The sequence below is a fragment of the Desmodus rotundus genome, chromosome 13 (assembly GCF_022682495.2).
Source record: "Desmodus rotundus isolate HL8 chromosome 13, HLdesRot8A.1, whole genome shotgun sequence".
In the NCBI taxonomy this organism is placed as follows: Eukaryota; Metazoa; Chordata; class Mammalia; order Chiroptera; family Phyllostomidae; genus Desmodus; species Desmodus rotundus.
This window is the reverse complement of record NC_071399.1, coordinates 33237654-33264636: the sequence shown is the minus strand read 5'-3', so window position 1 is coordinate 33264636 and position 26983 is coordinate 33237654. Positions and strand designations below refer to the sequence as shown.

The 26983-nt window shown below is 37.7% G+C and overlaps 1 long non-coding RNA gene across 1 annotated transcript in view; it reads left to right on the top strand.

The window, feature by feature from the left end:
* Window positions 1–26456, top strand: part of LOC128779848 (uncharacterized) — a 108672-nt gene extending 82216 nt beyond the window's left edge. The window contains exon 3 of the long non-coding RNA XR_008425928.2: window positions 26203–26456. This is a non-coding gene — a long non-coding RNA (uncharacterized lncRNA). The remainder of the gene's footprint in view (window positions 1–26202) is intronic.
* The last annotated feature ends 527 nt before the right edge of the window (window positions 26457–26983 follow it).

Below are 26983 nucleotides of genomic sequence, written 5' to 3'. Positions count from 1 at the left end.
AGGCCTCTGGTTCTCATTACTTGGAATATTTTTTGCCATTCTCTTCTGGCTTGGAGTGTTTCCATTGAGAAGTCTGTTGCTAACCTTATTGGGGCTCCCTTGTATGTTACTTCCTTTTTCTTCCTTGCTGCCTTTAAGATCCTCTCTTTGTCTTGGAAATTTGTCATTTTAATTATGATGTGTCTTGCAGTGGGTCTCTTTGGGTTCTTCTTGCTTGGGACTCTCTGTGTTTCCTGGATTTGGGTGACTTTTTCTCTCCTCAGATTAGGGAAATTTTCCATCATCACTTTTCAAACAGGTTTTCTATCCCTTGCTCTTCTTCTTCTCCTTCTGGTATTCCTATTATATGGATATTGTTACGTTTCATGTTGTCCTGCATTTCCCTTATTGCCTCTTCATTCTTTCTGAGCCTCTTTTCCTTTTCTTGCTCTTTCTGGGTGTTTTTTTTCTACTTTGTCCTCCAGTTCGCTGATCCAATCACCTGCTTCATCAAGTCTGCTTTTCATTCCTTCTACTGTGTTCTTCAATTCAGAAATTGTATTCTTCATTTCCTCTTGGCCCTTGTTGATAGTTTCTATTTCCTTCTTCATGTTGATATAGTTTGCAGTGAGTTCATTGTAGTTTCCCTGTAGTTTCTGGTAGTTCTCTTTGAGCTCAGAGAGCTCAGTGAGCTTCCTGATGACCATTGCTTTGAATTCAGTATCTGATAGTCGACTTGCCTCTTTTTCAGTTAGCATTCTTTCTCAGGCTTCCTCCTTTCTTTTCATTTGGGAATTGTTTCTTTGTCTTCCCATTGTTTGTGAGACTCTTCTTGGTAGCCTCTGCTTCTTAAATTGATCTGTTCTGACTCCCTGGGTTTATGGTATGAACTTCTATGGCAGAATGTCAATGGGATTCAGTGGTGCTGTCTCCTTAATGTCCTGCGCTCACTGGTTTTGAGCTGACGTTTATGGGTGTAACATGGTCTAACTCTGGTCTTTTCAGCACTCCAGGTTTTGTTGTCTCACCTGTGGGAAAAATAGGAATGGGGGCAAAAAAAAAAAAAAAAGAGAGAGAGAGAGAAGAAGGGAAGGAGGGAAAAAGGGAATAGAAAAGGAAAAGAAGGAAGGAAGTACGAATAAAGAAATATCAGAGGCAAGATAAGAAGGAATTTTTTAACAAAAATTAAAACAACAGAATAAATAAAAGAAGGCAGGAAGAAGGAATAAAAAAGGTAAAGGATGGAAGGAAGAAGGAATAAAAAAAGAAAGAAGGGCAGAAAGGAAGAAGGAATTCAGGGGGAAAGAAGGAAAGAAAAAAAAAAGAAAAAAAGAAAAAAAAAAGGTCTTCTGCTGGCTTTAACCTGATCAGGTTAGTTCTGGTGGTAGTCCTGTCTGTGGAATGGGAGGGGGTGGTTGGAAGGATTGGTTTCACTTTTCTCCCTTCCTGAGCCACACTCTTCCCTGTTGTTCAGCCTTCAGTCTAGTTCCTCTGGGTCCTTCTGCTCCCCACTAGGCCTTTAGTTCACCAGCTGTGCTGTCCTTGAGTTGCACCGATTAGGTACAACTCACATTCCACCTTCTTGCTCTTTGCTGTCTTATATGCTAGGGCCTCTTGGTGCTGCTCTGGGGTATTTCAGCCCCCTACTGGGTCGAGTCTTTCCGGGGAATGCAGTCTCTCCTAGCCCTGCAGCTCCCCTCTGCTGGGCGTTCTGTCTTTGTCCTAGAGAGCCAGTAGGCCCTTCAGAGTTCTGTGCGCAGGGGCTACGTGGGAGTTTTTCAGAACCAGTGCTTTTGGCTGTGGTCGCCTGTAGGCAGCCAGGCCGTTGATCGGGTTGTGTGGCCGATCTCTGCTTTGGACTTTGGTTGGTTGCTGATCCCCTGCTTTGGGTCTGTGCGCGGGGGCAGCCAGCCACTGATCGGGTTGCGTGCTCACCCAGGAGCTTTTTGTCTGTGCTCCCAGGCAGCCGGGTGCTTATCAGGGCGCCCGCCCACCTGGGGTTTCAGGTGTGGGCCCCTAGTCCGCTAATCTGGGTTCGCGCCAGCCGGGCTTCAGGTGAGCCTTGGGGCTGCTTTTCCGCGTTCATAGTCCAGGGGCTGAGGGGGGAGGGGTGCCAGAGGCCGCAGCTGCTGTGGAGAGTTCTCTAACTAGCTACTACGTGCCTCTCTTTTCTTTTCCTTTATGAGAAATTCTTCCTATTCAAGCCCTCCTGGTCCAAACAAGCACCTGGCTGCTCACACAGCCCAGCCTGGCTCTCTCCCAAGAATCCTGCAGCAGACCCTGCGCCCCAGCCGGGGCTTCAGTCGCCCTCGTCCCCACGCGGGTCCCGGGGATCTTATTGTCCTTAAGCACTCTTCTTACCATCTGATCTTTTGATGTCCTCTATCTTTGGTCTCCGATCTTCATATATGCTGGAATACTGTTGGCTGTTCACTCTGCTCCTCAGATCAGCTAGGTATTTCACTGGCGTTGAGGGGAAGTCGGTAATGAACTCTCTTGAGCCGCAGCTGGGCAAGGGAAGAGGGAGGAGGAGGCGTGATTATCAGGTGCTCCATATCAGGGCACCTCACAGATTGATCAAAGTGGGGCAGCAGGGGCTCAGAGGGGTAGCAGTCCCCAGCGAGACTTAATTTAATAGGGGAACTAAACTGTTCTGAAGGAACCTTGTGCATGTGTAGAGCCCAGGCCAGCAAACAGGAAGGAGGGGTGTCAGTTGCTCCCACTCTGTGCACCCCACAGACTAATCTGAAGGTGGCACCACAAGGTGGATTAAGGGCACCAGCCTGGCATATATGGACAGTGGGTGCCACACAGCACTCTGAGGGCTTGGGCTGGAGGCTGGGCACTTGTAAATATTGATGGGGATCCCGGCCTTCCGCAGGATCCGTGTGTTGTGGCTGCAATGGACAAATTCATATGGATTACCAAGTCCTGTGGAGGAAAAGGAACAGCATGGCCACTCTCTCAAGAGGAGAGTGCCTCAACGCTTGCCTTGACAGGCTTTTATTGCTTTTCTGGGCACATTACATTGAGGCTGGTCCTCATTTACTATGCACAGGTTCACTTTAGGCTGTTACAGAAAACAAAGGAGAGGGTGTTGCTAATCACATCAAAAAAGAAGGATATTTGCAAATGTAAAGGGGAAAGTGGTTAAGCTGGTTACACTTGTCCTTGGAAGGTTTAGCATAGATTTTAGGAAGTTACTTTATAGATATGCAGTAAACGTTTGCTGCCTCAATTCAAGGTGAGGGAGTTTTAGCAAAAAGCAAGTCTCAAAGCGGCCTATGTACAATGAGGGCCTGATTCCCCACGGGAGAACCTATCCATGGGTGTGGGTCCTGTGTGCTGGACCTCACTCCTCACTGGCCTTTCTGAGTAGGAGCTGGGCCCACGCCACGCAGAATGGTCTCCTATAAATATTGTAGCCCAGACCAAGCCCCCAAGCAGAACCACAGGAAAGGGGGAAAAAAAAAATGAAGCCCAGCCCCCCTCTGCCTGCAGCATCCAGAAAGACCAGCAGAACCCACTTGGTGGGTTTAAAGTCAGCAGGAGCCTTTTTTTTTTTTTTTTTTCTTCCAAGTGTAAGACAATAAGACCTGGAGCTGTGAAAGGACCAAAGACAGATCTACAAAGAGATCAGAAGGCTAACACTAACAACTGAGACAAAATTCCCTTTGTGATCCTATAGAACTTTCATTTTATTTTTTACTTTTTATTTTATTTTTATTTTTTTATTTCTCCTCCTTCCATTTAGTTTGTTTTGTTTGGTTGATCTCATTGACTGGTTTTCTTTGTTCTCCCTTTCATATTGTATTTTAATTTCTCTTCCTTCATTTCACTCATATTCCAATAACACACTACTCTTGGTCTTTTACTTTTTATTCTTTTTATTCAGGTCATATAATTCTTGTCATATTAGTTTTGTTCCAATTCCCACACAGCACCCTTCCCTAGTCCATTCCCTATCTTCCTGAGCTTTATTACTATTGTGGTTAACTTTATTCTCTACCATACTGTGCCACGTTTCTATCCCTTATTCTCACTATATCTCACCATCTAACTTCACGTAAGCACTCCGCTTTCTGGAGTCATCTCACGTTCTTCCTCCCCTCTAATAAGAGTCTTATCTCTTTTTCACTTTTTATAGAAAGTGGCTAGTTGGGTGAAATATCATGGTTATTGCTATATTTTTCCAAAGGTTCTCCTGTTTTCTAATCATTGGTACTTTAAATCCCATAAAATACTTTCCTGCTGTCTAAATCCATTTGGTCTACACCCTGCCCCTCATCATGTACAAGATAAGGTGGGAGGTGTGAATACCAGTAAACCCGCTAGAGGAAAGAACCCCCAATAAAGGAGCTACCAACAGGTAAAATCCAAGTACAACAAGAGAGCCCACACAAATGGGACAAAGGGCAACCCTAGAGTGTCCAGACAAGGAGATCAAAGAAACCACTGCCCTGAGTCTGACAGAACTCCTACCACAGAAGTTCATCCTACAAAGACAGCTAGCAAAGCAGAGCATCTGGAATCACAGAAACAAACAAAAAGACTCACCTAAAATGAGGAGAGAATGAAAGAACCTGCAATTGAAGGAATGGAAAACTCCCCACTAAAAGAGCTAAATGAAATGGAGGCAAGCAAAGTATCAGATATAGAATTCAAAAGAATGTTTATAAGGATGCTCAAGGAACTCACAGACAACTACAAAGAACTAAGTGAACTACAACAGTATCAAAAAGGAAATAGAAACTACAAACAAGAACTGGGTGGAAATGAAGAATACAATTTCTGAAGCAAAAATAAAAACCACACTGGAAGGAATTATAAGCAGCACAGGTGAAGGAAATGACCAAATTAGTGAGCTGGAAGACAAGGTAGAAAGAAATGCCCAGGTAGAGCAGCTGCATGAAAAAACACTCAAAAATATGAAGATAGCTTAAGGGAACTGCAAGACAACATGAAACGCAACAACATTCAAATCAGGAATACCAGAAGGAGAGGAACAGGAACAAGGGATAGAAATCTTGTTTGAAAAAATAATGACAGAAAACTTTCCACACTTGGAAAAGGGAAAAACCACAGAAGTTCAGGAAGCACAGAGGGTCCCAGTCGCGATGAACCCAAAGAGGCCTACTCTAAGACACATCATAATTAAAATGCCAAGTTTTAAAGACAAAGAAAGAATGTTAAAAGCAACAAGGGAAAAACAAGAAATAACATACAAAGAAGTTCTGATAGGCTAGCAGCTGATTTATCAACAGAAACAGTGCAAGCCAGGAGAGAATGGCAAGAAATATTCCAAGCAGTGAAAAGCAAAGGCCTGCAACCAAGATATTCTACCCAGAGAGTCTCTCAATTAAAATAGAAGGCAAAATAAGGACTTACCAGACAAACAAAGACTGAAAGAATACACCTCCACCAAACCAGCAAGATATGATAAAGGGACTGCTATAAGAAGAAGAAGAAAAAGAGCAGGAGAGAGAGGAACACAGGTATAGAAGGAGAAAAATGAGTAAGTACATATTAATAATAACCTTAAATGTTAATGAATTAAATGCTTTAATCAAAAGACATATAGTAGCTGAATGGATAAGAAAACATGACCCACATGTATACTGCCTACAAGAAGCCCACCTCAGAACAAAAGACCTACACAGACTGAAAGTGAAGGGTTGGTGAAAAATATTCCAAGCAAATGGACAGGAAAAAAAGCTGAGGTTAACGATATTTATATCAGACAAAATAGACTTCAAAACAAAAACCAAAAAAAAGAGGCACTGAAAGACACTTCATAATACTTAAGGGAAGAATCCATCAAAAAGATGTAAAGATCATAAACATATATGTACCCAACATAAGAGCACCCAAATACATAAAGGAAAATCTTGGAGGACTTCAAGAAAGATATATACTAGCAAATTTCAACACACCACTGTTAAAAATGGACAGATCTTCCAAACGAAATATCAACAAGGATATTGAGGCATTGAACAATGCCGTAGATCAAATGGATTTAACAGATATGTGTATATATATATATATATATATATATATATATATATATATATAACCTTTCCCACCAAAGAATAAAAATACATATTGTTTTCAAATGCTTATGGAACATTTTCAAAGACAGACCACATAATAGGACACAAAACAAGCCTCAACAAATTCAAGAAAATCGAAATCATATCAAGCATTTTATCAGACCACAAGGGCCTGAAACTAGAAACCAACCTCAAGGAAAAAACTCAAATCATTCAAACTCATGAAGACTAAATAGCATGCCATTAAACAATGAATTGGTTAATAGTGAGATCAAAGAAGATATCAAAAGATTTCTGGAAACAAATGAAATGAACACAAAATAGTCCAAAATTTATGGGACACAGCAAAAGCAGTCCTGAGAGGGAAGTTCATAGCTATACAGGCCTACCTAAAAAAGATAGAAACATTTCAGATAAACAGCCTATCCCTACATCTTCAAGAACTGGAGGAACAACAAGAAACAAAGCCCAGAGCAAGTAGAAGGAAGGAAATAACAAAGATCAGAGCAGAATTAAACAATGCAGAGACTAAAAGACCAATCCAAAAGCAATAAATCCAGGATATGGTTCTTTGAAAAGATAAACAAAATTAACAATCATTTAAGCAGACTCATCAAGAAAAAAAGAAAGAGTACCCAAATAAATAAAATCTGAAATGAAAGAGTAGCAATTACAACTAATACCACAGAAAAATAAAAGATTGTAAGAAATTATTGTGAACAACTATATGCCAGGAAATTTGAAAACCATGGTGAAATGGACAAATGTCTACAAAAATATCACCTCTCAAAATTGAATGAAGAAGGAGAAAGCCTGAAGAGACCAATAATACTGATGAAATCACAGCAGTAATCAAAAAAACTCCTGGCACACAAAAGCCCTGGATTGGATGGTTTCACAGGAGAATTTTACAAAATATTTAAGGGAGAGATAAACCCTGTCTTTCTCAGACCATTGCAAAATATTCAAGAAGCGGGAATACTCCCAAACTCTTTTTACAAAGCCAGGATCATCAAAATGAGGTTTTGGAGAACAGGGAACCCTAGTGCACTATTGGTGGGGCATTAATGCAGACAGGTGCAGCCACTGTGGAAAACAGTTTGGAATTTCCTCAGAAAACTGAAAATGGAACTGCCTTTTGGCCCAGCAATTCCACTGCTGGGGTTATACCCTAAGAATCCTGAAACACCAATTCAAAAGAACCTATGCACCCCAATGTTCATAGCAGCACAATTTACAATAGCCAAGTGCTGGAAGCAACCTAAGAGCCCATCAGTAAATGAGTGGATGAAAAAACTACTGTACATTTACACAATGGAATACTATGCAGCAGAGAGAAAGAAGGAGCTCCTACCCTTTGTGACAGCATAGATGGATCTGGAGAGCCTTATGCTTAGGGAAATAAGCCAGCCAGTGAAAGACAAATACCATAAGATCTCACCCCTAAGTGGAACCTAATCAACAAAACAAACAAGCAAACAAAATATAATTAGAGGCATTGAAATAAAGAACAAACTGACAGTAACCAGAGGGAGGGGGGAGAGAGATACTGGAGGGAAATTAAAAAAAAAAAAAAGAGAGAAAGAAAATTTCAAACCTTGTGAATTAAAATCTGAATTTTCCCAGGTGATTATTCCATACACTAAATGTGAGAGCTGGTGTTCTACAGTACTACGCATGGCCCTAACTGGTTATTCATAGGTTTTTATTGGGCCAGTTAGAAATTGTTTCAACAAGAATTGGCAAGTAGTCCCCAAGTGGCATAAGCTAGTATTGTTACTTAAATTGGAAGAACATCAGAACTTTCATGATTTCACCTCATAATGTTTCACAAGTGTCAGTTCATGCCAAAGAGTAAACACCTCAGTCATGTCTGAAACACATACTGCCTCCCTCTCTAAAGCCAAACCCACATCAAGTGTACTTAGGGTAAGCTCATTGCTGTAACAATTTGCTACCCTGAGGTGTTTAGCATGATGCTGGGTTATTTTTTCCTCCTGCCTTTGAGCAGAGGTGAGGAGTTTGGTCTATGCGGTGGCTCTATGGGGCCTGTGGCTTAGAGTTCACCATGTAGGTGCTCTGCTTCCAACTGGCAGTTGCGAGAGGGGAGAAAGAGCAGATAAAAGCTTGTGAGGGCTGGGCCTGAAATGCTAAGTATCAATTAAGCTCATATTTCACTAACCAGAAATCTATCTCCTGGCCATCCCCTGCCACTGCTCCTGAGGCTGATTGTTCAGTATTTCTAGATGGGATAATAGTTGCCTGAAAATTTTAATTTGATCATTAAATAAGATAAAATATGAAAAGTGCCCAGATGGTGAATGACTTAATATAAATGAAACCCTCCCTTCTTGCCTCCCATAAAACTTAGTAAATAATAGTATTTTGAGACTAATTATATTTTTCTTGGTTTATATGTAATCTAGCTTTGCCTATACAGTAGGAAATAAATTTATACATTACTAGGACACAAGTAAAATGCTTAGTGAAACTTCAGAGGTGAAGGCTGAAAATCTCACATCTGCCATTTTGTCAGCTGTTTCATATCTTTGTGTCAAACTTTTATACTGGAGATAACAGTGTTCCTTCCTTCATGGGACTCTATGAGAATTAGCAAACACAAATACTCAACAGAGTGTCTGGTAAATAACAGAAATAAATGTTAGTTACTGTAAGTCTTAACTCCACTACACTGTGGGTGAAAATTTGACAAAGGAATATGTGAGACAGAAAAGTCTTGTAAGAACTAGAACAATTCAATGCAGTCATTCTGTTCAGAGAAAGCCTTTGTGAAATAACTGTATATTTTAATAGTACATAAAATAATTAACTAGAAATTTAGAAGTGTTCAGGGGGATAAACAAAATGACATTTCAAATTTTATTGACAAGATTGTAAGTGTTCCCAGTAATACCATACACTCCCATTTAACTTTTATAAATAAAAGATTTTACATTCATTTTCTTATGTTGCAAAATTGAACTCTCATTTAGGAATTAACAAATCTGGAATTCTTACATATTGAAGTGGAGGTGGAAATGGTGGGGGAATTCCCAAAATGTACATGAGTCAGTGGTAGACAAAAAACCTCCAATATGTTCTCTGAGAAACCATCCTTTTGATTCTTCATTTGGAGCTAAAATCTAAATGCTGGTTAATATCATATTTAAAAGATCAGAAAAAATATATCACATAGTTGTCAAGCAATAAATGTTCTTTAATATCAGTAATTATTAATATTTCAAAGCATATATGAATTTGCTTACTCTTGGTTAATAAGAAAACCTTTCTTTTTGCTCTTTACAAAATTAAGCATTACCCAGGCAATTCTAGCAACAATATGTTGTTGTGACCATGCTACCAACTTCCATTCCAACACAGACAACTCTTGCATACCCACCCATGCACAACCCCAGATACAAGAAAAATCAATTCACTCTATGATACGGTGAAATGCTTTGTAGGTTGGGCTTAGGTAACCATTATCTACTTGCTTTGCAACCACCAACATTGACCCCTGATATTTAAGAGGAAAAATAACTCATGTTAATAGTTAAACAATTATTTTACTCATTGTAGATTTTAAAAGATCTTAGATAGATGGTCTTTTGAAATACCAGGTTAACCATCATTCCCCTAAATGAATCAACATGCTCCTGCATCCTTGCTGGAAGAGAGATAAGAATCCCTCAAAGATACACAGTACAATGAAAACATGAAAAGGAATGTCAAGGACCTCTTGTTATACCTCTTAAGAATATGAAAATTGCTCAAATCTTAAATTCCCAGTCAGGCCAGAAGAGTGGGCCTCCAATCAGTCTACTGGATACCCAAATTGCAGGAACATGGATTGGATAGAGATAGTTAATGGTGTTTCCTCTACGCCCAGGAGAATATAGCAGGGTAACTGCTATAATAAAGAGAAGGTCTGGTCTAAAACGTAGGACTAGATGACATACAAGGAAAAAACTACCATGTCGACCTAGCCTGACTAGAACAACCTCTTATGAAGCTACTGAATTTCCACACGGCTTCACTTAGAGCCACAGATATCAATTTCTCGCCCCCTGCCCACCCTGCTCTCTCCCTCTCCCTGTGCCTCTTCCTCTCCCTCTCTTTCTCTGAATTTCAAATGTGCCCTTTCTCCTTGAAATATTGCTCATGTTAAACATACAATGGGGTTCTAGCTTGGTTTCATCTACTTTCTATGCTGCCTACCACATCCATTTCCAAATAGATCTTGAAAATGTTCAAATATGTGACTGGTCTAAGTATGCCTCAAACCAGCAGGTTGGTTGCTTGGCCTTCCTATTAAAACAGGTTAGTGTAAATGTATGCATGTTTCATATTTTCATAATAATTCATGCTGACTGCTATTTAAATCATAAACTAATTTTGTAAGAGAATTGTATTTATTTTTAAACAGCCTAAGTAAGACCAAGTATAATGTGGCCCAATGCTAAAAAATGTGATCAGTAGTACCAGACACACCTCGTTTTGGAAGCTAGTGTTGTTACTTCCAGAACTTTATAAGTTTACCTGGGAAAACTGACATAGCTCTTTGAGGCTTGATTTTCTCATTTGTAACAGTTCCTACAGTAAGTGATAACAAGGTAGATCTGGATGTATTGGTAGAAATATTGTATCCCAAAATTTTTATTTTGTCACAGTACCGAGATAGTATAATAATTGCAATTAATCATTATTTGCAACTTACTATATGCCATGGGCTTTTCTAAGCATTTTATAAGCACTTACCCACTGATTCTTCACAATAACTCTATCAGACTAGTATTTTAATTATCTTCATTTACAAATGAAGCAACGAAAGTAAAGGGAGATTAAGAACATACCTCAGGTCTATTTGAACTGTGTGATGTCATAACCCATACCCTTGATATACCAGATATCATTCAAAAGCTATTTATGGAGTATATGAGGGAGGACCCTGCCCCCCAAATGGAATTATCTTCTGGAGGGTGGGCTCCTCATAATACAGGCTTCCCCCACCAGCTGAGTGTTCTAGGAACCCATCTGTATCAGTGTACCAGCTGGCATTGTTGTGAGAGGCTGCCTTTGGCTTCAGTGAATCTTTTTGAAGACTTTCAACATATGTGCCTGTTTCATGATAGGTTATGTCCACACCGCACTGAGTGTGCAGCAGTTTTTGACTAAAAATGGCATGACTCTCATGCCTCATCCTCCCTCTTTATTCATCTGATCTTGCACTGAGCAACTGTTTTATTTCCCCAAATGAAAAAAGTCCTCAAAGGGAAACATTTTGCTGATGTGGAAAAGGTAAAACAAAATATCTCAGAAGCACTAAAAGGCATCAAAATTGATAAGTTCAGAAACTGTTTTGAGTGGTGAAAAAATATCTTGATGTGTGTATTGCATCAAATGTAGAGTACTTTGAAGGTGACTGAAGTTTAAACATGTAAGAATAAATACACAATTTTTTATAAATAAATTCTGTGTTTTTTGGGTCCTACCTCGAATATGCTATTTGAGGCACTGTTTAGGATCAAAAGACACAAGAATGAATAAGAGAGATACACTTGCCTGTTCTTTGGAATGACATTTTGGTGAATTGAAAATCATAAAAATAACATTTACTGAACATTTGTTATGTGCTAGTGCTATGATTATCTTATGTAATTTAGAAGCCATTCTTATAAGTAATATTTTTATTACATTTTATAAATAAGAAAAAAGGCATTTTATATAACTATACAGAACAATAGTAGTAAGAGTAGTGAGAAAAAAAAAAACATTTGTCTCTACATTTTGAACTAAATTGGGAGACTGTAATCAATTGCAATATCAGTTTGAGTCAAGTTTTTTTTTTGATGACTTTTTATGTCTCCTTTGCCAGTTTTAGTAAATTAAGCAAAGTAAGTGTAGGCTGAATTACTAGCTACTAAACATTTTGGCTGATAAGAACAGTATCTGCTTTCCATGTGTGCTTTAACCAAAATGGTGTGGGATGGTCCGGCTTTGTTCCCAGATCAGCTTTATTGGTTACGCCTCCCCCTATTTATCACTACCAAATTATCAAACTTAATTTCAGAGAGTTGTCATGATTATTAAATGAAATAACTGATTTAGACCTTTGTTTACCTGGAGACCTGGTACATATCAGGTGCTTAATATGTAGTTGCTACCAAATATCCGCTAAGAGGATGTCTAAAGGCCATTTGGAGAGCACTTTAGGTGTGGCCTGTGACTCAAAGTGGTGGACACGGGGACTGAAATAAAGCTATTGAAGACCCTCAAAGACAGTAGGATTTTGAGCTGGGAAACCCAATAGGCACTGATGGACTACAAGAAGTAACTTTAGAAACAAACTGAGTGGGGCATCAAATGGGGCAAAAGAGAGTTTCTACTCCTGTGCCCAAAACAAGACACAGTGGCAATAGACAAGTCTGGCATTTCTTGCTCACAGTGAAGAACTTGTATGTCATGAAAAAATAAATGTGCACATTTCAGGAAACTATATAGGAGAACTGTAGGGTATTTGAAAATGGGTCTTGCACAGTAAAAGAAAACATCAACAAAATAAAAAGACAACCCACAGAAAAGGGGAAAATATCCACCAAAATATATGTAATGGGTTAATATCCAAAATTTATAAAGAATTTACAAAACTCAACACCAACATAAACAAACAACTCAATTAAAAAGGGGACAAAGGACCTGAATAGACACTTCTCCAAAGAGGACATTCAGATGGTCAATTGACATGTGAAAAGATGCTCAATGCCACTAATCATCAGAGAAATGTAAATTAAAATATAATAAGATATCATCTCACATCCGTCAAAATGGCCATCATCAGTAAATCAACAAACAACAAGTGCTGATGAGGATGTGGAGAAATGGTAACCTTTTTGCACTGTCAGTGGGAATTCAGACTGGTGCAGCCACTGTGGAAAGCAGTATGGAGATACCTCAAAAAATTAAAAATGGATCTGCCTCTTGACCCGGTGAGCCCACTTCTGGGAATATATCTAAGAAAAACCCAAAACACTAATTAAAAAGAACATAATCACTTCCATGTCCATTGCATCATTGTTTACAATTGCCAACATATGGAAGCAGCCCAAGTGTCCATCCATAGATGACTGGATGAAACAACCATGGGACATTTACACAGTGGAATACTACGTGGCCATAAAAAAGAGAAAATTTTACCCTTTGTGACAGTATGAATGGACCTGGAGAACATTATGCTAAGTGAAATAAGCCAATCAGAGAAAGAAAAATACCATATGATTTCACCCATATGTGGAATGTAATGAACAAACTGAACTAACAAGCAAAATAGAGACAGACTCATAAAGATCAGGCTGACAGCTAAGGGTGGGGGAAGGATAATGGTGGAGGAATTAACCAAAAAGGAAAAAGGATTCACGTGTGGTAATTGCCAGGTGGGGAAGGGAAGTATAAGGGGACTAAATGGTAATGGAAAAAATACAGTTAAAAAATGCCAGTAAATGAACATTTGCTGCTATTTAAAAAAAGAATTACTGCCTAAATGGTTCTTGTAAAAAAAAATAGAAAAGAAGGAAAGAAAATGGGTTGGAGACGTAAATGGAGTGTAATACAGGGAGAGTTAAATTTTCTGTTTAGCATTTTTATTCAACTTCTGATGACACTGATTCCCCTGAAGTCACCTGAGAAAATGAAACAAAGAGTAATTAGTCTACACTTTCCTTTGTTATAGCTTGTATTTATTTGTGAAATTTAGAAATGAGAAGAATGCTCAGAACTATTGGACAGTTAAAGTTTGAAGGGAAAGGGGGACATCCATTGATTATCTCTTCAAACATTGGCTCTAGTATGGAACCAAAGTAGAATCTGGGGCACAATGAAGGCACTAGGGTCCACAGAGGCAGCAATGTATAGATAGTGTTGCTCAAAAGTGTTAACTATATGTCCTTCTAGATTTGCAAACTCACTTTAAAGACCACTTGATCAACTTCATTACTATTTCAGTCTTTAATCACTAATAGTCTGTTCCTGTGTGAAGCTCCCATGAATTGCATTTCTTGTGGAAATCATTATTCCATTCAGTGGTTCTATCTGGCTTGATTTGAAATCTATCTAATTGCAGTTTCTATCCACTGTTTTTGGTTATGCTAAGTTTGACTTGAATTAAGGGGTTAAAATCTTATATAATTTAGAAACTGTTCTTGTAATGTAGGTAATATTTTTATTTCATTTGATAAATAAGGAAAGGGTACTTTATCGGCTGTAAGCATTTTATATAATTATACAGAACAACATTAGTAAGAGTTCCCCAAACTCATTGTCCTCTTAAGAATTTTGTATCGGGCTCTACTGCTCCTCAGGGTCAGTAAGAATGTAATTCCTTCCACCTCAAGTGCTCCTTCTCTTTATACATCTTATGTTCAAATCACCTGCACTCCATTCCAAGACTCGGAGAGGTGTCATTCAAATGCACTTATGATCACATTTACCCACTCAGCTGGTAAGAACCTATACCAAATCCACTATTTTTAGTTTTCTTAGATATATAAAACTGTAAGAAAAGTATCTGGTTTACAAAAATAATCCCGAAGTTGTTTTGTTGAATTTTATTTTATTAAAGTAAATGTAAGTGTCTTTGGTGAGAAATTCAGAAGGTACACAAAACACAGTAATTTAATTCAAAGTAATTTAAATTACAAAGCTAATAAATCAGATATTTAAATTAAGCTACAATGCATAGAATTTAATCCATGAAGGACATCAGTAGCTACTCTTTGTCTCTCCTATGATATCTCATTACTTTAAAGATGAAGAATAAAACGGAGAAGAAACAAGAACTTTCAGAGCATACAATACTAATTTTACATGTAATTAGAACTAACAATTTCTTTTCATTTATAGAACATACTCCAGTGACCTTTGAGGCTGGTGGCGGAATAGGACATTAGCTTATAATTATGCTTTGATTTGCAATGAAAAATCAAAATGACTATTCCTCTCCAATCTAAGAAATAGCAAAATGTTAAAATATGAAGTACCACTGCCCTCCTCTGGTACATTTTGATATCACATTTCTAGAAAGATTTCGACAAGATACCAATTTTAAAAATCATTTTACACACCAGAAATGAGCATTTTTCTTTATGAATTTATATCTAATCTATTGTAAAATAATTATTTCATGTAATTTTTTAAAATTAGAAGTGGTGTATAAATCTTTTGAAATCTAGATAGAAACTAATGAAGCAGGAAATGTAGGAAAAATGATGGCTGTTCATATCACGCATTCATAAGACATTTTCAAGGAGCACTTCATGCGTGTTTTCTCACTCTGCCTCACATTATCCCCAGGAGGAAGCAAATCATTACATTTTATTTGTTCGACTTAGGTCTATTTGTTGCAGTTTATAATTGATTTTTCAAATGCAAGTTGTAGACATTCAATTTGCATAATTTTGTGATTTAGTTATGTTTTTCCATTCTACAATACTAGCAAAAGACAGTGCCTAAATATATATAAATAAATGATAAAGTCTCTTGGATTGGCACTGATCCCCATCCAGAATGGAAGGGACACTGCCCCTTTCCCAGTGAAACTTAATCTGGTTAAGTAGGGGTTTCCACCATTTCATCGTGTCTTCAAATGAAAAGTTTAGATCAAAAGGTGAGATAAGGGATTGTTTATATTTAATTACAATTTATGATCCACTTAAGCATTGACCCCCTGCTCCAAATCAGAGTTAACTTCTTATTTTTGTATCCAGAAGAGAAAAATGCATTTATCTTCTGCTTAAGGATTTGAGGGATTACAGAATGATGGCTACACTCTGCTTTCTATCTGTGGTTGCACGAAGGAAAATACAGATGGAGAGATGGGGGCTATTAGCTTTGTATCCATGCAAGAAATTTCCAGGGTCTTGTTTGTGTTTACTTTTTTCTGTCTTCTGGAAACTTCACATTTGTTTCAGGGTCTGCAACAATGCTTGCAGAAAGATATTGCTGCCTGAACATTTGGGTCATTTCATTAATAGGGTTTAGCTGGGTAGTGCAGTGACTGAATCTTAAAGCCTTATTTTAATTGTACCACTAAATAAAAACCAATTGCTTTTTATATGTCTCAGTTTATAAAGCCCTAGAGTGTTCTCATGTTAAAGTGTTTCATAACAAGTTTGTTTTAGTACTTAATAACCAAAGACTAGGGTAAAAATCAAAGTGGACTTTAACCTCTTTGTAGCCTATAGCAACTAACATTCTGTGATACTCAGTGAACTCCTAAAGGAGGTTTTGTCCACTGATTCAGTAAACCCAGAAATACATAGTGAAATCCTATCATGACCCAGTCACTCTGTTGGTGGAGTATATACTGGAGTAAGCCCAATAAATGTGATTTTACCTTTGCAGTCCCCAGTCATGGAAATAGTTTTATACCAGATGAAGAGACAAATATATGACTGGAATAAGTACCTGAAGGAGAGAAGAAGAGAATTCCTGTTGAAAGACAATGACAGGGAGTTATTGAGAGATCAGTGAAGGCCTCTGTGAGAGTCTGTGGTACTGGATTTTATCACATCTCAGATGCACTGATTGTAAGATACATTGATATTATATGTTCCACTAAAAAAATGCAGCTAATTAAACTATAACCCAAATCTCTCCTTAATTAGAATCTCTATTTATACCAAATAGAACATATTATTCTAGACATATTTAGACATAGATTTTTAAAAATCATGTTACCTTTGAGTGAATATAAAAAGGAAAATATGAGCAAAATAAGTTGATTAATATAATTCTAAAACATTCACATGTTCATAGTTCAGTTGGGAATGAGAGGAAGAAGCAGCAGCAGAAAGACCTGGTATTGCAAATGTTGAGACAACTGACTGTTAGGAGAGCAAAGAAATAGGACCATAGTGCTAGGCAGACATGTAGATAACAGATGTGTTGGAAGGATTACTGGGGATATTGATGGAAATAATCCACAGAGTGCAAAGTGGAAAGTGGCAGGAGGGGCAGATCCCTGAGAAGGTACAAGGGAATGTGACCCTGGGCTGCTGTTTGTATTGTTCTGTGGATAAGAGAAGGGACACACTTTTCTTTGAAAGGACACAAGGAAGAAGTGGGGGCTGATTCAGGTAGGGTTTTAGAGTTGATATAAGAAGATCATAGGTTTCAGTCTGAAGTTTCCTAGTTTCTCAATTGAACATAAGGCAAAGTCATCAGAGGATTTTGGGGGAAGGAGCTTACTGTGGATTTCAGAATTTTTAAAAAAATTATGAAATAAATTTTGCAAAAGGGAAAAATGCATCTGACTAAAAAACTTGTAGTATTGTTGGTCAGTTTTGCAGGATCACTGGAGACTACTTATGTGCTGGAGGGATTTAGCAACTGTTGCCAAATGGGACAGGCCAGATAAGTATATGTTTGAATTTTTTCCTGTGTTTGAATTTGCCCAGCAAACATCTTAGAGAAACATCAGGGAACTCAGATTAATTGCAAGGAAATAATTGTAATAAGGCACTGAGTCACACTTTCTGTGTGCTAAGCTTTTTTATAAACACTTTGCATGAAGTTGCCCATTCAGCACTTACAAAGATACTATGAAGTAAGAACTATTATTACCAGCATCCCCATTTACAGGTGATGAAAGTAACACACAAGGAAGATAAATAGCGTGTCTCAGTTCATAACCAGTAAGTGGGAAGCCTGGGATCACAATGTGGCAGTCAGAATCCGGAGGCTGTATTGGAAGGCCCTGTGTGACACTTCTCAATGTAATTCAATCCTGTGATTTCAATGAAATATAGTCATGAATAGGAAAAAGAGGAGCCAGATGGGTGAGAAAAAATTGTCCGGTTGTTGAGATAGAGGATTTGATAAGATCCTTGTCAGCCATGTTGGGTTTAGATTTTCACTAATGTTTGACCAAAAAAATAAAAATGAAAACAATGTTATACAAAAGTAAAAGGTACTCATATTTGTGTCTTTTTAAAAAGTTGTGCTGCCACTGTGGATAAGGGATTGTGGACAGACCAGACTGAAGCATAAATATCATTTAGAAGTTTCTTCTAACAATTTATTAGGGAAGTTATTGTCACACTAGGAGGTTGTGGGAATGAAAAACAATGAACACACAAGAGAGGTACTTAACAGGTAGAATCAACTGGACTTTGGGTTTGACTGGAAGATCAGAAGGACTCAATGAAGAGTCTCAACTTTTTTAGTTATTTAACTGGGAGTTAGAACCATCTATCAGGATAGAAACCCAAGTTCAAGGACTATGAGAATGTTCTCAGTTTTGGACATTTTGAGTTTGAGATGCCAAAAGGATATCATGATTTGGAGCATTAGGATTTGGTTACACAAATAACCACAATGAAGCACAATGAAGAAATCTAGGTTGGGCTTAAATAAGACTATAAGTTACCAGCTTGTCGGCTGTAATGGAAGCAATAGAGAGGATATGCTCACCAAGGGGCACAGAGACAGTGGGTGGGATTCAGACAGAAAGCTCAGATGAGCTAAGGAGATGGAGGAAGCAGGCAAGGAGGAGGAGGAGGACTCGTTAAAAAAGGCAGGAGAGCAATCAAAAATCCTGGAAGCAATGAGAGGAAACAGTTCAAGAAGCAAAGAGTGACCAAGAGCTGCAGAAGGTCAAGAAAGATAAAGCTAACTGTGTCCACTGAATTTATTGACAAGGAAATCATTGGTGACCTCAGTGAGAGGCCTCACACTGAAACTAAAGGATAGATGGTAGATTTTAGGGGCTAAAGAAGGACAGGAAGGTAAGGAGGCAGAGATAGCAAGTATAAACAAGTCTTTGACAAAGTTAGTTGAAGTGGAGGAAAGAGAACGAGAGTAGTGGGGTCAAGTGTTTATTTTAAGACAGGAGATAAAGAATGTTTAAACAGTGCTTACAAGAATCCAATAGAAAGAAAAAAGCTAAAAATACAAGGGAAAAATTATTAGGAGAGAAGAGTTCCTGAAGATGTCAAGAGGGGACAGTGACCTGAGTGCAGATAGAAGGATCGCTCTTGGCAGGGACAGACACACCTCCATGGCAAGCAGGGGAAGATTAAACATGTGTGACATATGTGTTTGAACACAAATAGATGGTCATAGTAAGTGACAGAAAGTGAAAGTGTCTTCTGTGATTGAAATGGAAGGTGAGGTCATTTGTTGAAATTAAGTGGGTAGTAGGAAAATCAATGGTCTGAGAAAGGAAAGGACTGTTTAAAATAACCACTGCAGAGGGAGGAGAGAGAAAGAATAGTTACACAGTTGGAGTGTTTGTTGTCATGGTTAGACATTCTGTATTTGTACTGGCACCAAAAGCACTGTTGTATATTTTTTCTTCTGGTGCTTTCAGTATCCTGGGTAAAAATGTGGAGAAACATTCATCAAGGTTGGGATTTTGACTGGGAAGTGTAAGAGAGAGAACCTGAGTTAAGGATGTAGACACCACTTAAAACACAGTGGTTGAAGTGATGGGTCATACAATTTAAACTGGGTAAGGAAGGAAATAACTTCAAGGTGGGCTCCCTAGGGATGTGTCTGGAGTGGAAGTCTTCTCTGACGGCAGGTCCCACTGAAATAAAACACGTGTGTAATGGGTATGCTTTTAAAAAAGTGCTTAACTTGAAAATTTTGATCACAAATTTTACTTTCTTTCTGTTTCTGCATCTCTGAAAATTTTATAAAGTAGAGTATAATATCTTCCTGCTCCTGGGAGAAAATTCTTGCATGACCCTGCCTTTTTTTTCTCACTCATAAGTAATAGGGAATCCTATAACCACTTCATATTCTAAACATAGTTTTGAAATGTTTAAAACACTCATTCTCAGTTAATCAAAATTCTAAATTCAAAGTATGTTCTACCTCTTCCTTTCCACCAGCTCCAGTCTGCTTCAGGAGGCAGTACTATAGAGGGCTGAAGGATCTTCTTCTCTACTCTCTACTGTCCTCTTATTAATCTCTTCCCAACAGCACAGAATTTTGCTTCCTCACTCATGAGTATCCATCACTGGTACTTAATCCATTTATTGTATCTATTGAACTCAAATAATGCACAATATGTTGATATTTGCATATGTGTCTAAGTGTCTGAGTTATTTTTCTATTAATGTCTATATAAATTTAGAATGTGTGGCAGAATAATTTTTTAATGGTAAAAAAGTTATTTTCTTATATTGTCCCTTTTCCTTTCATTTCAGACTAAATGGCCTAAGCTTTGCAATACAACTCCTTGAGAAAAACAAACGTAACTTGAATTCAACAGATTTTCTGTCTTCTGTAGGAAACCTTAGCACTTTGTAAGGATTAACCTACTTAGTGTACCTGAAGGGTAGGACAGAGGAAGAAAGATTTTGAACATGAGAGACTGAAGGAAGAAGCGAGGAGACTGGGACCAGGCCCACAAGGGAATGGGCCATTCAGAATCCAGATACTTGTGTTCCCAGCTTGTATTAGTTTCCTGTAGCTGCTGTAACAAAGTACCACAAATTGGGTGGCTCAGAACCAGTGTCTAATAATCTCCCTAAGTCCATATATTTTCCTTTCTTCCAGTGTACAGCCATTCTAACAATAGCAAAAAGGCCAAGGAGGAAGGTTTATAATATATGATATTTATCACAGCTATGTTAAAGGAAACTTCTTCAAGGAAATCATACTTTCATCCAAGAAGAGCTGAGTCTGTGAACAGAGTTAATTCTGTCAACTTAGTGTGATTACATAAATTCCATTTCAGGGATTCATATCAGGTTTTGAGAGATTTGGGAGTTAAATAAATCAATTAATACTTTAGTACACTGCCCATCTATTTAATTCCCAGGCACAGTATGACTAATTAACCACTTCTACCAACTGCTTTGGAGTTAAACACACTGATCAACACTGCACTCCTACTTCCCATTTCCATAATTTCACTCCTTGTCTCTAGTATTTAAGCACTTCCACATGGCTTCTGTCACTCAGAACTCATCACGTCTACTAAAATCAAGATGCCCATTTCAAAGAGTGCAACTCTCACTTTCTTCCCAGCTATGAAACAGTCGTAGGATAATCACACAAGAGCTTTCAAACAATACTAAGGTGACTCTCACCCATGCAATTTCTAACATCTTAGCAAATGAGTATCTTCTGACACAGTAAAGGAGCAGGTGAAATATTTGCATGTAATAATCTATCCCAAGACTGCCATTCTCCTAAGGCTTTCAGGTCCTTTCTCCACATTATATCAGTTCTGGACTTTCAGCCACATTAAATTCAGTACATCATTCATCCATGGTTCCATCACCCAAGGAAATTGTTTCATCCACTTTCAGTGCTTGAACCAACACATTGAGGAAAATATACCTCAAATAGTCACTTTAGTGTGATCCAACATTATACTGGTCCTGTTGGACTACTAATCTTACATTCCATTCCCACACATATTTGCTACTTATTTGCCAATATAAATTGGCATGATCTCACAATGATTTGTGTGTACAAGTTGTGTCTTCAAAATAAAACTTTGTGATACCCCTATCCCAAATATGCTGGAAGATGATCGTATATTCGAATATGGAGAAAGAAGTGGCAACCCCATGTAACAACTGTCTCTAATGAAATGTCACAGGGCTTTAAGCAAGGAGAGACTAGTCTCAGACAGGGAAGAGGGAGTTCATCTGCTGGCAAGAGATGACTCAATAGGATTCTGCATTCAAGATTCTCATTTTCATCTTAGTCCAAAATCTCTGGTTCCTACTCCTTTCTAATCCTTTCCTTAGCCTCACTTAAGAAATTGGGCAATGGTGTGAGTTCAACTTGCTTTGTAAATATACAACCCAAATAATATCATATTTGTTTGGAGTGTTTAGCTAACCTACACTGTGGCTATCAGAAATAGGATATTTTTTAAAGCCACCAATTCTTTGACTATAAATTGAGTTGGAATTTAAAACCCTCTCCTACCTTTTTCTTTCTTTAAGATCTCCTTTGAGGTCAGAAATAGAAATTCTAGCCCAGAGTACTTGTGGTCATCACAGTACTTGTGCACACACACGGTGAAATTCAGGTGGAATGCCTGCTTTATGTACCAATACCTTTCCTTGCACCAACATGTCATCTTGAACAACCATAGGTGAAAATGTCTCGGTTTATAAATACATACAAAGTTTCTTTTAATAAATACATTTGGGATCTTCTAACTTTAAATGTTAAGCAGATTTCTTTACTGCAAAAGTTCTCAAAACTTTCATATGCTGAAATGCAAGGTATATAAAGAATCTTTTCCCCCAATCTCATTGAAATAATGTTCTTCAGGAAATACTTTGAAAATGCTACTCTGAGCCCCAGTTTAACAATTTATCATAAACTTAGCTTCTTTAAAAAGTCCACATAGATTTTCTCACAGTTTCTGTGGGCCAAGGGTTCAGAAGTGGCCTTGCTAGGTCTATTCTTAGGTTCTCACATGACCTACTTGCGTGTCTCTCAGGGCTGCAGCACCATCTGTGGCTCAACAGGAAAAAGATTAACTTTGCAGAAATCGGTTTCTTGGCATTATAGGACTAAGGGCTCTTTTCTCTCTATTAGTTGAAGGCTACCCTCAGCTCCTAGAGACTGCCTTCAGTTCCTCCCCATGTGGACTTCCCAACATAAACAACTCTCAACGTGAAGTTTGCTTCTTCAGAGCCAGCATGGGTGGAAGAACTCAGATGGTCACTGTCACCTTATATGATAAAATTATGTAATTACATATGCAAAAACACATTTATCCATCACCTTTTTCCTATCCTATAGTTAGAAGCTCAGTACAGAACACCTCTCTGCCCCCACATACACTCAAGGGAGAAGATTACCCCAAAACAGGAAACAGGACAAGGATCATATGTGGTTACCTTAAGAGTATTTCCACTACACTTTCCTTTTTTGAATGGTCTTTTGTTTTTCACTTAAGGAAAAATGGTTAGGTTTATTTATATATGCCATAGGCTAGATTGTCAGATTTACGTTTTCTGTTACTTGGTCCTTTTAATGAAGAATACAGCTAAATATTAACGCATTGTAGCCAACTCAACAGCCTAGGTTTTTTTACCTTTCTTTTTTTGCTATGTACTGTTAAATACTCTGTACTATCAAGAAAGTTCCTGCTTCAGCTCTAGATGCATAAAAATCCTAGGAAGTCACGAAAATCAAGACATGAGTTAAGAAGTAGGGCACGCAGATGTCATGGAGAAATTTAGGTCACAGGAAATGTTGTGGTACTCAGTAGGAGGAGTTCTTCAATGGAACACAGAAGACTTTCCTTTGTGGCCAAGCTGGTGCTCTTTTCACGTGACAAATATTGGTAGCTATCAATATTTTTGTTGTTTAACAAATATTTCCTGGGATTATCCACTCTGATATAATTTTACAGAATATTTAAAAAATTCAGGACCAGCTTCTCTCAAGCTGTTTCTATGTAACTTCTCCCTGCCATTGTTTGTTAGCACCCAGGAAATACAATGTTTAATATTAAGAAAATGAAATTGCGTTCCAGTTAAGGGTGAGATCATATGGTATTTGTCCCTCACCGCCTGGTTTATTTCACTTAGCATAATGCTCTCCAGTTCCATCCATGCTGTTGCAAAGGGTATAAGCTCCTTCTTTCTCTCTGCTGCATAGAATTCCATTGTGTAAATATACCATAGTTTTTGGATCCACTCGTTTGCTGATGGGTACTTAGGTTGCTTCCAGTACTTTGCTATTGTAAATTGTGCTGCTATGAACATTGGGGTGCACAGGTTCTTTTGGATTGGTGTTTCAGGGTTCTTAGGGTATAATCCCAGCAGCGGAATTGCTGGGTCAAAGGGCAGTTCCATTTTTAGTTTTCTGAGGAAATTCCATACTGTTTTCCACAGTGGCCTCACCAGTCTGCATTCCCACCAACAGTGCACTACAGTTCCCATCAATAGAAGAAAAAAGCAAACAAAATACAACCAGAGACACTGAGGTTGAGAACCGTCTAGCAGTGGCCAGGGGGGAGTGGGGTGGGGACAGTGGGAAGAGGGGATTGCAGGAACTATTATAAAGGACACATGGACAAAATCGGGGGGGATGGTAGAGGTGGGGGAGGGAGGTGGGTTCAGCTGGGGTGGGGTGGAGGGATGGGGAGAAAAGGCATGCAACTGTAATTGAATAACAATAAAAATTTAAAAAAAAAAGAAAATGAAATTGCTAAGGTGACCAAAACTACAGGAGTGTGTATGGAAGCCAACCAAAAACACTTGGAGTCATCCATGATTTTGCAATGTCTCTACTTCTTTCCCTTATTAGCTTTTATAATGAACAGTTGATTATCATTTCAAAGCAGCGTCGCTATAAAAAAATAACCACCCAACTCATAATATTCAATAGTGATTGCAGTGTTCTCTTAACCAATTTGCTTTATTATCTTTCCAGAATGTGTCCCTTCCATTTTGAGTAACCTAGAACAAAGTGATCCATTTGGCTCAATGTAGCATTTCTTTTGGCTCGTTACCTCACAGTAGAGCAATCCAATTGACTTCACATTTAGGGTAGGAAAATTGCTGTGCCAACATTTGCTAATGGCACTCTCTTTCTTCACCACTGGGCAGCTAATTATTCTCTAGATAGACCAAGAAACATAAAGAGATACTCATTATTTTTAAAAACCTTGTTTTTCTTCAACTAGAACTATTTTTTTAAATAAAGAAATTCTTAAATTTTTGGAAAAAGAATTGATTACATTACAAAAGTTGATATTAAGGTCATTTAATGTGTTTACCATAGATGAAATATTAAAAATTGTGTTATATTTCTACCATAGTAGTAACAACCATTTATTGACAGTAGATGGTTCGTTAAATGCCTTATATGAATTGCCTCCCACCTACCTCATCAGTTTGTCATTGTATCACTCTTCCTTTAGATTTCTGTGTTTTATCTGTCTCAGAGGTTGGCACACTTTTTCCATAAAGATTCAGGTAGTACACACTTTAGGTTTTGCAGGTCATCAATCTCTATTGCAACCACTCAAAGTGGTTTCGACATTACAATGTGGAAGCAGTCATAGACAATACACAGATAAGTGTGGCTGTATTCAAAAAGCTTTATTTATGGGAACTAAAATTGAGTTTCACATAGAAAAATGTTAGTTTTCATAAAGAACCAAAATTTTCATTTCTAGCCTTTGTCATTTTTTGGGTTAGGTGAAATATTTTTCATATCACAGAGACAATTCACTTAATAGATTGACAAAATCGTTCACTTCTCAGCTCATAATTTGCTGATATTTTGGACTCATTTTAGACTCACAAATAATTTCCTAATATCCTTTATGATTTCATAATATCCTTATAATTTTAAATTTTTATTCCATTTTCCTGAAATTCTGTTTTAAGTTGTAAGTTGCTGTAAGTTGTAAGTTGTAATTCTCTGAGTATGGTATTGTTTCCTGTTTGTTACTTGAGACTTCTAGTAGCAATGCCAATTTGTATTTATTAGAACTACAACTTTATTTTTTAAAAATAATGCTTCATTTCTTGTTTTGTAGCTCAGAAAACATGAACTTCAACTGTAGCCAAATATTTATGATAATAAATATTAACGGACATAAGTATGAATTTCAGGGTATAGTCCTTAAAATGTACCATAATATTAGATCAAATTTTGGCTGATAACAATATCATATTTATGTATAAAGCAGTCACCCCATAACACATAATGGTATTGACTTATTTTGTTAATAAATATGAACACTAGTTCTATTGCATGGCCTGCCTATACTAAGTATTTGATATTGAATATTTAAATAATTAACTTGTCAACTCAGTATTAAATTGCATTGCTAATGAGAACTAGTGTGTAGATATTGTTCCAATATATGAAAGTTGCTCTTTGTTGAATTTAACAAAATTATAGTTAAGTCTATAGGTTGTCTTAAAGACCTAACAGACAATGCACAAATTTGTACAGGAGAAAGAGAGAGGAAATAGTGCAAATTTAATTTTTTTTCTTTTTAGAAAATTTCCACAAAGTGCTCGATCCACTTATTAATAATAGTAATCAGTATTGATTCTACAGGCAAATACTATTACTTGTTATAGGTTGAACTGTATGTCTCAAAAAGATATATTGAAATTCTAGCCCTCAGTCCCTACAAATATGACCTTATTTGGCCTTTGGGTATTTACAGATATACTCAAATTCAGAAGAGGTTATGAGGATGGGCCCTAATCCAATATGACTGGCACCTTTATAAGTAGAGGAGAGACTCAAGGAGGAGACACCATGTGCAGATGCAAAGACACAAGGCAGGAAGATGACCATGTGAAGACAGAGGCAAAGACTGGAATCATGCTGCCACAGGTCAAGGAACACCTGGAGCTACCTGAAGCTGGAAGAGTAAAGGAAGGATCCTCCCCTATGGTTTCAGAGGGAGCATGGCCCCTCTGAAATTTAGCCTGAACTGTGGACTTCCATCCTGAACTATGAAAAAATACATTTATGTTGTTTTAAACCATCCAGTTTGTTGTGGCAGCCCTCAGAAACAAATACAGATTACTCATGTGAGAATTTTTTTATATGGGGGTGGGAGTGGAGAGAATTTCTCCACCTGAAAAATAATAATCAAAATTGTGGAATTAAATAGTTCAGTTGTTTTCTCCTGTTCGAAGTTTGAGCTAAGCATGCTATTTAGGGATCATACAGCACCATCTTCTGGGCATCTGTCTTTATTACTCAACTTACTGAAAAGATACTTTCCTTGCTTGCAATAGTAATGATAATAATAGTAATAAATAATGATAACAATAATTTAAAAAACACTTATTGAGCACCTACTATTATTGAAGTATTGTGTTAGCTTTCTGGGGAAGATGTTTATATATCCAAATAACTACAGTACCAAACAAAAAAAAAAGTACCACAACCTAGAATGAAAATGAGAGAAGCAATTAGAATTCTTATTAAAAAAA